This window comes from Sceloporus occidentalis, unplaced genomic scaffold (assembly GCF_023333645.1).
Source record: "Sceloporus occidentalis isolate IW3139 unplaced genomic scaffold, rSceOcc1.0.p SCAF_20, whole genome shotgun sequence".
Classification (NCBI taxonomy): Eukaryota; Metazoa; Chordata; class Lepidosauria; order Squamata; family Phrynosomatidae; genus Sceloporus; species Sceloporus occidentalis.
In genome coordinates, this window is record NW_028317000.1 from 7238991 (window position 1) to 7251804 (window position 12814).

At 46.5% G+C, this 12814-nt stretch overlaps 1 protein-coding gene across 1 annotated transcript in view; it reads left to right on the forward strand.

Annotated features, from left to right (window-relative positions):
• The window catches only part of GATAD2B (GATA zinc finger domain containing 2B), a 71604-nt gene that overhangs the window by 14458 nt on the left and 44332 nt on the right, over nt 1-12814 (forward strand). The gene's annotated exons all lie outside the window — the stretch shown is intronic.

Genomic DNA, 12814 nt, shown 5'->3' on the forward strand with positions numbered 1-12814 from the left:
TGTAGGTCCCCCAGCATGATTCTGTGACCAACTTCTGGCAGATGTTGACCATCGGAGCATTGGAGATGGAAATTCCTGGAGAGGTGTTCTCTTCGGCATTGGGGGTCTTTCCACATTAACAGGAGTCCTTCACCCCTAACCCCAGCAAATGTGGAGGAACCACTGTATTTTAAAGCCATGGATAGTTGAATCTGTGGATAAGGAGGGACATGGAGGGTCGACTGTACTGGAGCACGGAACGGTGACTCAATCTGAGACAACCTAGCAGCTTCCTCTGTGGAGATGAACTTTCAAGTTCACGGGACCTCCAAACCGCTGGAGGTGTTTTGCTTCTCTTGGTCTGCCAGGGTGCCCTAGAGTGTGGTTTGGAAATTAGTATGTTGGCGCTGAACCAGGTAGGTTAATGCAGCTCTTCTGTCAATGCCCCCCCCTCCCCATGCCAACTTCCTTCTTTCTCAGCTCCTTTGTTAGGCTCATTACGTCTCCCTTTGCCACCCATCAACCAAGCATTGGGGCGGCAACTCAGCCTGCAATATCTTGGTGGCGGTATTGAATCCTGTTTCTGAGGAGCGTCGGCGACATTAAGTGAGATGGATAACTGGAAAAGGTTTCAGGAGACAAGGTTTTTACTGCTGACTCGCACATACACTCTCTCTTTTTCTCTGAATGGGTTGCTTGTCAGCTTCCCACCTCCCTTGCTTCACTATCCCCCCCCCCCCTTGCCTGATACTAGTTTGTGAGAGGAGGGAGATAATTCACTTTAATGAATTATAAAGCTTGTTTCGCTGCAGTGGGTCTTCATTTTTTACCCCCCTCCCCTTGCTGCCACAGATTTACAGTGGGAGCGGAATAAAATTAACACAGAACTCTGCTTCTCTCAAAGGCTTCCGATCCCTCCCTGGCACATGCAGCAGGAGCAAAGGAGAGCCGTGTAAGGAACCTGGATGATGGGATATTTCTCCAGGGAAAGAAGCGTGGGGAGAGGCCTTACCCAAGGCCATGAAGTTTCAGGATCTGACATATAGTAGAAACAGGCAGGGACTCCCAAACCAGGCAGAGGCCAGCTCTTGAGCAGTACTGCTCAATGTGCTGGTCCAAGTTGGTAGGAAAGAAAGGAACAGTGGTACCCAGTGGGCACAATGATGGTGCCAGTCCCTGTTATGTTAGAAAAAGAATAATTACTGGTCTACAATATCACATAGCCTAAGAAGCATTGCTCTGGAGAGCACTAAATGGAAGTCAAAAGGGCCAGAGACATCCGTGAAGTCAAAACCAACCTGGGTTCAAAGGTTAAGGGGGCAGGAGGCCAGCCAGTATCCCAACCCAGTGTCAAGTCACTTGGACCAGGGAGCATCTCTTGAGACTGGAGCTCTCTGTAGAGCCTGGTTGATGGGGATGGGTCCTTTGAGCCACTTGGCGGGATATTCAGCCATGCTGGGGAAGCATGTGCCCTCTCCAGTGTTGTTGGGCAGTGACTCCCAGAACCTCCTGGCATCATAGGCAGTGAAGCCTGGTGGGAGTTGGAGTCCAACAACATCTGGAAGGCCAAAGGTTTCCTCATCTCTGGGTTAGATAATGTCCCATGTGGCATTGAGAAGCCCAGCTGTACTGTGGAACAGGGGTCCATAATTTCACTCATCCATGTCTCTCTATTGGTCAGGCATTTGGATCCTGGACTACTTGGCAGGTACAGAGGTAGGGCAAATCAGCATGGGTCCACTTCTCTAATAGTCACACCAGGGAGACATGGATGTGATGTATTTTCTTGTTGTTGTGTGCCTTCAAATTGTCTCTGATTTATGGCGACCCTAAGGTGAACCTATCACAGGGTTTTCTTGGCAAGTTTCTCCAGTGAGGGTTTACCATTGCCATCCTCTAAGGCTGAGAGAATGCAACTTCCCCAGGGTCACCCCAGTGGGTTTCATGGCCATGCAGGGATTTGAACCCTGTCCTCCAGAGTCATAGTCCATGCATTGTACTACCTGTTACTCCTCCACCACAGGGTTGTATGATAATGGCGAAGGAAGCAAGCAGATTTTGTTATCTCTGTGCAACCTGTTTCTCCAGTGACTTGTTACCTTCACAGGTTCTACGTCTATGGCCTTTTCCCTCCTGCCGTCATTTCTTTCAGGGGGTCAAAGTGTGGCCCCCAGGTTGAAAAAGTGCAGAAATGCTATTATTTATTCATTGGTCCAGAATGCCTTCTATGGAGTGGAGGGGCATTTCTACCACATTTGGAGGGAATGCCCAGAGACATGGTTAAAAATGCTCCTTAGAGGGGCAAAAAAATGTTGTCTTTCAGAGGCGTTGCTGATGTGACCCACAAGCCTTGCGCAGTTGAAAGCCTAGTTACATTGGTGTAGCCTGGAAAATCAGTATGGAAAGGGATCTTGTAGCACCTTTGAGGCTAACTGAAAGAAAGAAGTTGGTGACATAAGCTTCCTCAGATGCATCTGAGAAAGTAGACTCACGTCTATGAAAACTCATGTTACTACTTTCTTTCTGACATATTACACTTCTTTACTCGACTGTGACTTGTCATGTGAGTTTAGCATTTCACCATAGCTTTTTTTGTGGCTTGATAAACACTGGTGTTGGTGGTAGAAGGATTAACTTGGGTAACAGTCCTTGCATGGTCACCTGGTGACATTGGTGACTTGCTACAGGTGACCAAGAAAGCTGCCATCTGAAAGTATTTGCAAACTTAAATCTTATTTGTAAACCTTGGAATGGTTATCTGTTTTGGATAGGGGAGTACAAGAGATTGATAAAATACCACTCTGGTTTAGGATTGGGTAGACATTACATAATCTAATCCCCTAACCAGAGATTTGGCATGGTTCTTTTCCTCTTGAATATAACTTCTCCTTTCCTTGAACATTTAAGAACTAGCCATAGTTGATGTTACATGTATACTGGTTTTAATGCTAACCGTGGTTTGCTTTTTTTTATGCATACTAGTTTTAGTACTAACTGTAGTTTGCTGTTTTATATACATACTAGTTTTAATGCTGTGGTTTGCAGTTTTATATGCATGCTAGTTTTAATGCTAACCGTGGCTTGCTGTTTTATAGTCATAGTAGTTTTAATGCTAACTACGGTTTGCTGATTTATATGCATACTAGTTTTAATGCTAACTGTGGCTTGCTGTTTTATATGCATGCTAGTTTCAGTGCTAACTATGGTTTGCTTCAAAGATATAGCCGTGTTAGTCTGTAGAATCAGTATGTAGAGAGATCTTGTGGCACCTTTGAGACTCACTGAAAGAAGTTGGTAGCAGGAGCTTTCCTAGACTTGAGTCTACTCAGATGCTCTTTAGTTTGCTGTTAACTTAGGGCACAGAACCAGGTTTGCAAACTGGTTTGAGACAACCACAGCTATAGGTTAGTGTGCATTGTAATGACTGGGGGGCCCTTGGGGGTCTCTTCCAACTCTATGGTTATATTATTAATGTTAACCACAGTTAGTTCTGAAAAGAGGGATGGATTTGAATGTGAGAAGTGAGGGGTGTGAAGCAGGAATATGAATTGAAAGGCCACACTTTGGGCATGGCTCAGCATCCAAGGTATGGTTAGGTGACTGGCATCATGTCTCAATTAGCTTTCGAAGTGTCTCAGGTAAAGATGGCTCCCATATCTGTTTGCTGTGTTCCTTTTTTTCTTCTTCTTTCAATGGGAAGGTTCTGGTTTATTTGCCGCAAGCAAACTCTGCATATACGTTCTGAGCAAGACAGCTAGGGCTCTCTCTCTCTCTCTCATTTTTTTTCCCTTTTCTTCCTTGGAAAGAGGAAAACCCATCTGCCAGAGGCTGGCATTCAAAATGGTTGCATAGGAATGATCCCTTTCGCTGCCGCCGAACAAGGCCAAATCGATGGCATCTCTCATCTCTTCTCTCCCCCTCCTTTCCATGAATCATTCCTTAACTTGCCTGGAGTCTCCAATTATCAGACAGAGAATTTGGGGGGGAAGGGAGGTGACTTGACAGCGTAAAATACTTATGGCCTTGTTGTTTCAATAGGGTATTGTTCAGGTTTTCTCAACCATTATGGACAAACAAGGAACAGCATGGGGGACTCTGGACATTGAGCTGGCCAAGATTGTAAAGAGCAGGGGAATGCTTCACATTCCTGGACATCAGATTCCGATTCTTAAAGACACCTGGGTTGGGGGCTTCTTTCTTTCTTTCTTTCTTTCTTTCTTTCTTTCTTTCTTTCTTTCTGCCCAGGAGGGGCTAGGTTCCAGTTTGGGAGGATGGTCTCTTTGGGACACTTGGAGCGAAGAAAAGTCACAGAATATCTTATTTAATTTGTATTTTAAAAAGCGCTCGCCCTTCTGGGCTTGAACTTCTGCAGGTGGTTTTTCCTTGCATGAAATCGTGGTCTCCCCGCTCACCCCACCATGGCTTGTCTTTCAGTGGCTCTTTACTGCTGATACCTGCTATCATCCCTCCATATTTGCAGCTTTGATATTTGCGGGTTTGACTGTTTACGGATTTGATTAATATGTTCTCTCTAAGAATCTCTAGGTCCTCCAGTGCAACTCTGTGGTCAACTTTAACTAAAAGATGCACTGAAAAACCTAGAGATTCCTAGAGAAAATACTCTACTAAGCATTTGTAGCTCCTCCAGCGCAGTTCTATAGTCAGTGTCTGTCGGACATTGACCTCAGAGTTGCCCTGGAGGACCTAGAGATTCCTAGAGAGGACACTCTACTAGGCCTGTGTAGCTCCTCCAACACAGTTCTATAGTCAGTGTCTGTCAGACATTGACCTCAGAGTTGCCCTGGAGGTCCTAGAGATTCCTAGAGAGGACACTCTACTAGGCCTGTGTAGCTCCTCCAACACAGTTCTGTAGTCAGTGTCTGTCGGACATTGACCTCAGAGTTGCCCTGGAGGACCTAGAGATTCCTAGAGAGGACACTCTACTAGGCCTGTGTAGCTCCTCCAACACAGTTCTATAGTCAGTGTCTGGCGGACGTTGACCTCAGAGTTGCCCTGGAGGACCTAGAGATTCCTAGAGAGGACACTCTACTAGGCCTGTGTAGCTCCTCCAACACAGTTCTATAGTCAGTGTCTGTCGGACATTGACCTCAGAGTTGCCCTGGAGGACCTAGAGATTCCTAGAGAGGACACTCTACTAGGCCTGTGTAGCTCCTCCAACACAGTTCTATAGTCAGTGTCTGTCGGACATTGACCTCAGAGTTGCCCTGGAGGACCTAGAGATTCCTAGAGAGGACACTCTACTAGGCCTGTGTAGCTCCTCCAACACAGTTCTATAGTCAGTGTCTGTCGGACATTGACCTCAGAGTTGCCCTGGAGGACCTAGAGATTCCTAGAGAGGACACTCTACTAGGCCTGTGTAGCTCCTCCAACACAGTTCTATAGTCAGTGTCTGGCGGACGTTGACCTCAGAGTTGCCCTGGAGGACCTAGAGATTCCTAGAGAGGACACTCTACTAGGCCTGTGTAGCTCCTCCAACACAGTTCTATAGTCAGTGTCTGTCGGACATTGACCTCAGAGTTGCCCTGGAGGACCTAGAGATTCCTAGAGAGGACACTCTACTAGGCCTGTGTAGCTCCTCCAACACAGTTCTATAGTCAGTGTCTGGCGGACATTGACCTCAGAGTTGCCCTGGAGGACCTAGAGATTCCTAGAGAGGACACTCTACTAGGCCTGTGTAGCTCCTCCAACACAGTTCTATAGTCAGTGTCTGTCGGACATTGACCTCAGAGTTGCCCTGGAGGACCTAGAGATTCCTAGAGAGGACACTCTACTAGGCCTGTGTAGCTCCTCCAACACAGTTCTATAGTCAGTGTCTGTCGGACATTGACCTCAGAGTTGCCCTGGAGGACCTAGAGATTCCTAGAGAGGACACTCTACTAGGCCTGTGTAGCTCCTCCAACACAGTTCTATAGTCAGTGTCTGGCGGACATTGACCTCAGAGTTGCCCTGGAGGACCTAGAGATTCCTAGAGAGGACACTCTACTAGGCCTGTGTAGCTCCTCCAACACAGTTCTATAGTCAGTGTCTGGCGGGCGTTGACCTCAGAGTTGCCCTGGAGGACCTAGAGATTCCTAGAGAGGACACTCTACTAGGCCTGTGTAGCTCCTCCAACACAGTTCTATAGTCAGTGTCTGGCGGACGTTGACCACAGAGTTGCCCTGGAGGAACCAGAGATTCCTAGAGATGTGTCTTCTCAGGTAAAAACATGGTGCTTTTGTTATTTGCAGTTTTTCCATATTCACGGGAGTCTTGTGCCCCTAACCTCAGTGAATATGGAGAGACAGGTGTATTTGCAACTCGAAGCTTGAGAGGGCACTTAAGTGGCATGATTCTTGTTGCAGAACAGAAAGTTTCTTTATTGCAGAATTTCTGGATAATAGTCAGAATTGCTTCTTTATTCTCTGGTTTTACAGGCAAATCCATAAAATAAAATTTTGCTGCCTCTATCTATCTATCTATCTATCAATCTGTCTGTCTATCTATCTATCTATCTATCTATCTATCCATCTATGTCACTACATGAAAATACATTTTCCTGCCACTAGAAACAGTACTCAAGGCAGCTTACAAACATCATTGACACCAGGGTCCAAAACACACTGCAGAAATGATCTAGCTTGAGACCGCTTTAACCGCCCTGACTCAGTGCCAGAGAGTTCTGGGAACTGTAGTTTTTGTGAGACGTTTAGCCTTCTCAGGCAGTATCACCATAAACTGCAGTTCCCTAGCACTGACCCAATGCAGTTGAAGTGGTCTCAAACTGGATTATTTCTGCAGTGTGTTTTGGACCCAGGTTAAGCACTGAAACCATTGAAGTCCTCAAACCAAAACAGTATAAATGAATTATTGTGAATATTTCTGGTTATACAGTACATGCACACGTATACTTCTGTATCATTGGGTTATACATTCACATGTATACGTTTAAACCCCTCCAGACTCTAGTTCCCATGAATCCCAGCCAGGAGGAGAAATTTGTGGCAGTTGTAGTTCAGTAACATCTGGAGGATGATCAGTTAACTTTCGGACAAAGCGTATACTGTTCTGTTGGTGTGCAAACACTGTAAATTCATAGCTACATACAGCAGGCCCTTGCTATCTGCTGGGGTTTAGTTCCAGGACCTCCTCATGGATACCAAAATCTGTGGAAGCTCAAGTCCTATTAAAGACTATGGCAGAGTAAAATGATATCCTTACCTTTACCTTTACCCTTTTCAAGCTGTGGATGGTTGAATCTATAGATAAAGACTCTGTGGATATGGAGGGCCGACTGTATTGGAAGAAAAAGAAGAAGCTACCTTGAAAACATAAGAAGAGCTTTGCTAAATCAGATCTAAGGTCCTTGCTGACCATATATCTTATCTCTGTTAGAGAGCAGCCAGATTTTTTTTTTTTATTAGAAGTTCACAAATGGGGCATGAAGAAGATAGCTATTCTCCCTTTGACCCTAGGTTCTGCTTTTCAAAGGTAAACCACCCCTGATGTTTCATTTACGTAGAACTCCCTGGAAGACCAAATTCAGATGGTGAGTGCTGACAGTGCGTTGTCAAAATGGGGCAACTAAGAAACAGGGGGGGGGGCATATCATCACCCCCGGATTTGCTTAAGTCGGCAGAAATGTTAAATCATATAATCGTAGAGTTGGAAGAGACCCCAAGGGCCATCCAGTCCAACCCCATTCTGCCATGCAGAAACTCTCCATCAAAGCATCCCTGACAGATGGCCATCCAGCCTCTGCTTAAAGACCTCTAAGGAAGGAGACTCCACTACACTCCGAGGAAGGAGTGTGTTCCACTGTCGAATAGCTCTTAATGTCAGGAAGTTCCTCCTAATGTTGAGGTGGAATCTCTTTTCCTGTAGTTGCATCCATTGTTCTGGGTCCCGTTCTCTGGAGCAGCATAAAACAAGCTTGCTCCCTCCTCAATATGACATCCTTTGGAATATTTAAACAGGGCTATCATAGCACCTCATAACCTTCTCTTCTCCGGGCTAAACCCCCCCAGCTCCCTAAGGCATTCCTCGTGGGGCATGGTTTCCAGACCCTTCACCATTTTGGTGGCCCTCCTTTGGACACGATCCAGTTTCTCAGCATCTTTTTTGAATTGTGGTGCCCAGAACTGGACACAGTATTCCAAGTGGGGCCTGACCAAAGCAGAAGAGGGTGGCACCATTACTTCCCTTGATCTAGACAATATACTTCTATTGATGCAGCCTAAAATTGCATTGGCCTTTTTAGCTGCCGCATCACACTGTTGAAATGAAACAGCTGGAAAAGTGACTTCTTGCTCTGCAGTCCTCGGACTCCCCTACTGACCATGTCGGCTGGGCGACTCTGGGAATTGTAGTCCTAAAGGTAATGTTTCCCAAACTCTGCCAAATTGTTGGACAGGGATTTCTATTAGTTAACTATAGGTTTTCTGAATAGGCGGGATTTATTTGTGTCTTGAGCCTACTCAGTCACCCCAGTCTTGTGAGTATGTGTTGGGGAGCTAGAGAATTACATTTTTCTTGAGCCCAAACTAGAACTTCTAAGATAAACTCATTAAAAGTCACTAACTCGCAAAGTTTTAGAGAATCACTCCATGGGTATGATATAAAGGGATGTGGGATGGAGAGGTACGAGATACGTTTTTCCTCCTCAGTCGTCTCTGTTTGGTTGCCACTCAGCACCGGCGACTGGACCACTTGCAGATTCACTGGGAGAGCCTTGCCTTTCAGTAGCGGTTCTGCTAATGCAACAAACCTTTTTTTGTTGTTACTAGTGCATAAGATCTCACCAGAAATTTGCACAGATTCACATGTATGAAAATGTTTGTGGAAGCTTGGGACATCCATCCAGTCTACTCATAGGTGAGCCTTCTTTTCCTTCTCATCCTTTACCCTCTTCTCTTTTATCCCTGGCATCCATGCATTCCCTACTTCTCCAGACCTCTCTGTCTTGCTAGCCAGTCTCCAACATCTAGAGCCATTCTTCCATAACCGCCAAATCAAAATCAAACCAATTTGATCCGTATAAACCATACAGATTAAATGTAGGTGGGCTTGATGGACATAATTTTGAATAGCAAACCTGCTGCGTGGGGGTCTGCAGAGACTATATTCCATTGTATGTATAGTTGCCCATTGGTCACCTTCTTTGCTTCCATTCTGGGCCGCTTTCCCCAATAGGCCTAATTTCGTGGGCTACAAAGTGGGCATTGTTATTTGCGGTCAAATTGACTTTGACCTATGGCGACCCTGTGAACGAGAGACCTCCAAGAATCATCAACTGAAGCCTCGCAAACTCAGGGCAGCCCTGACTTCTGGACGGAGTCAATTCACCTATAATACATGACACACACACCCCTCTTTTTCTACTGCCTTGCACTTTACTGTCACGTTATTGTCTCTTCCATTGAGACATGTCATCTCATCCTATGTCCAAAGTACAAGAGTTTAGTCATCTTCTAGCAAGAGTTCAAGCCTGATTTGCTCTCGGACCCATTTGTTGGTCTTTTTGAGAATCCATGTTAGCCACCGCACCGCATTTCAAATGAATTTATCTTCTTCCCACTACATTTTTGCTGGCTTTTAGATGGTTGGTTTTAAAGTTTCTTAAAGTTTCTTAAAACTTAGGAAGCAGTATCAGTTTTGATACCGAAACACTAATTGACATCGTGAAACATGCTTCCAACTTTGGGTGGTTTTCCCTACAATCTCATCTCCATAACATAAAGTGGCGCAGACCTAAACTGATAGACTACTGCAGCTGGGGAATCACGTTTTTGACAGCTACCTCCGTGAAAAGTTTCTTGTGAGTGGATGGAATAGGTTCTAGCATGGTAGAGAAGCCACTGAATGTAGCTGACTGAGTGTGCAACCTGGACCAAGACCCAAGTCCAAATCTCCGCTCTCCTCCAAAGCTGATCAGTTCACACTAGATCACCTGCGTACCTCACAGGGTTGTTGTGAAGATAAAAAATGTAGAGGAAGAGAGCCGTGTATGCTTCCTTGGAGGAAAAACGGGATATAAACATAACAAATAGTGCATTTGTTTGGTCGAGAGTACTCCCTGGTGTGCTAGTTTTCCACTTGGAAAGAGATTCTTATGTAATGGATTGAAATGGCGTTTTCCTCACCTGCTCCCTGCAACGCTCCAGCCAAGCCTCTTGCCTCAGGACTCTGCCGCTTTGTTTTGCCGCATGGACGCATCAGTCCCCTGCCTCTTTCTCCCCTTTCTTCCATTCCTTACATTATCCCTCCCCATGCAATCTTAGCAGAATAGAATTAGCCGTGTGGGGCCCTGCTGCTTTTGACATAATGCTCTTTCCACGTTGCCCCTTGGGCACTGGCACATGAGGGGCGAAGCGGCTGTGGCTGCTTAGGCTGTCCATCTTCTCCACCTGCAGTTATCCCTTTCTTCCTAGGACTCTTCTGCAAGCACTGGGTTCATCCCAGGACCTGGAAATCTCTCCCTTTTACCTGGCAGCATCTAAAACCCGCATCATCCCTGCTTCCCTTCCTTCCAGCCTTGTAACTATCCCCTTCACTTCCAGAGGCCAGTTGCTGGACCTGATGTGGGTGGGAATGATGCATACCTCCACATGCTGATGGATGGTTGTTGTTGTTGTTGTTGTGTGCCTTCAAGTCGTTTCTGACTTATGGCAACCCTAAGGCAAACCTATCATGGGGTTTTCTTGGCAAGATTTGTTCCGAGAAGGTTTGCCATTGCCTTCCCCTGAGGCTGAAAGGGTGTGACAAGGTCAACCATGGGTTTCATGGCTAAGCCTGGAATCGAACCCTGTTCTCTAGAGTCGTAGTTCAGCACTCAAACCACTATGCCATGCTGGCTCTCCTGCTGGTGGACTGTAACTCCCAACATTCCTCACATTGGCTAGGTTGGGTAGGCTTGATGGGAGTTGTAGTGACACGCCAGCACATGTTGACCAAAAGCCAGCATACAAATAGAGGGACAGGACTTGTAGAAAGGGGTTGAGTTCAGTTCTTAATTGTACCACCACCCCCCTGGATTCTGTGAGATGGATAAAGCATGCTTCAATATGCTGCCCACTTCACTGGGGACATCTGTGGGGCCCTGTTAAAGCCCTATCCCTAAGCATACACCGGCCTTGTTTTCAATGTAAGTCAGCGGGGGACAGCTTTCCAGGAGGGTTGCCTTCTGCCAACCATCCCTTACTCTGGATCTAAGATCGAAGCAGTGGAGTGATAGCTCCCCGCTTGAGGCAAGTGTTCCAACAAAGCATATATTTCTTCCTGGCTTGGGGCAAGTTGTATTGAGGTCCATGGGGTGGCAAGCTGCCTGGCATATTGGCATCACTGGGGCAAAGGGATGCAGAGAAGCATTGCTTCCTTACAACCCATAGCAGAAAGCTCCTACACCCGTAGCACCATTTCAGTGGGTGTTTCCTCTTGTAAAACAAAAACCCATCGTACCTGCTAGTTTGAAATATAGTGTTTAAAAATTAGGTAGCTTTGCATAACTGTTTCCGAACGTAGAAAAAAGGCAGCATTGGAGAGCTACACCTCCAGATACAGTTAATCCAGATTTATTTCAGGTTGTTCCTAGTTCAGATCGGTTCACAGACAGACAAGGCAGAAGCTATCCTGAACTTCTGGTGCTAACTTCAAAGCTGCTGTTGGTCCCGCATCTTTGCAGTTGTACGTTAAGCTGTTGCTGTTTTCCCTAAAGCTCTGTGATGAAAGACCTGTATTGCCCGGCACTGGCCTTGAAAGCTTCAACCGGTTGAGTTTAATAGCTAAAGTGCTACTAAGGGCTGTATTGGAAGTAGACGCCAGCTCCCAGCAAACGCTTGGAGGCACTCAACCAAGAGAGAATGGGGGGGAAAGAGCCCGGCCAGTCATAGAAGGATAGGTAGGTTGTTTGCTCAGTTCAGAGAGAGGGGGGGATGATATTGTCAAAAACATAAATCATTGCAAGAGTGCCTTCAGTTGCACCAAGTGAAGGATGGATGGCCATGGAGCATTTGTTCCTAGTAGTAAAAAAATCTCAACATTTGTCAGGGTGTTGGAACGCTGAACCCAGCGTTGGTGTTGGAGACATCTCAGAGTCTCCATTTATCTTGATAACTTGAGCTCCGTTCAGCAGGGGCTTGGAGGGAAGATGCTAGGGTCCGCTGGCCTTTATCCTTGGTGCTTTTCCATCTAGGTTGGGTTTTCATGACTTGGCCTGGAGTTGGACGTCACCAAGGGGCAAGACGTGTCAGACAGCGCTGAGGCCGAGCCAAGCGCTTGCGACCCGATGTGTCCAGTTGAGACAACTGGACGGGTGGGCGAACGGGCTGCCAACTTCCACGGTAGTCGAGTTGCATTTTCTATCCGTGTTCCACATTGACATGTCAAGAACCGGACACAGGTTGGCTTCCTTTTTACCATCTTCTCTTGAAAGGATCCTTCTTTAGGCCTCCATGTTGAAGGTGTCCATTGGTGGTGGTGGTGGTGGGGGGGGTCCTTTCTCCTCTTCTGCCCCCCTTTAACCTCTCCCCTTCATTTTAGTATTGGCAGCTACTTGGTAAAAGCGAGAGGAAAGAGGGACCCTTGCAGGGAAAAGAAGCCCACACTTATGAATGAGACGCAAAGTTTGGCAAGGTGCCATCCTGGGGTATTTTTTAAAGGAGTGGGGGGGGGGGGGCAACCAAGTGGGAGAGACCTGATGATGATGATGATGGAGGCCATGGGGTTGGGGAGGAAGGAAGGAAAGAAGGAGGCGGGCAAAGCGGGTGACGGCGTCGGGGGGGGGGGGGTTAGAAACCTCAGCAGTTAACTGGCTCTTCTATGCCACAACCAACTTAATTTT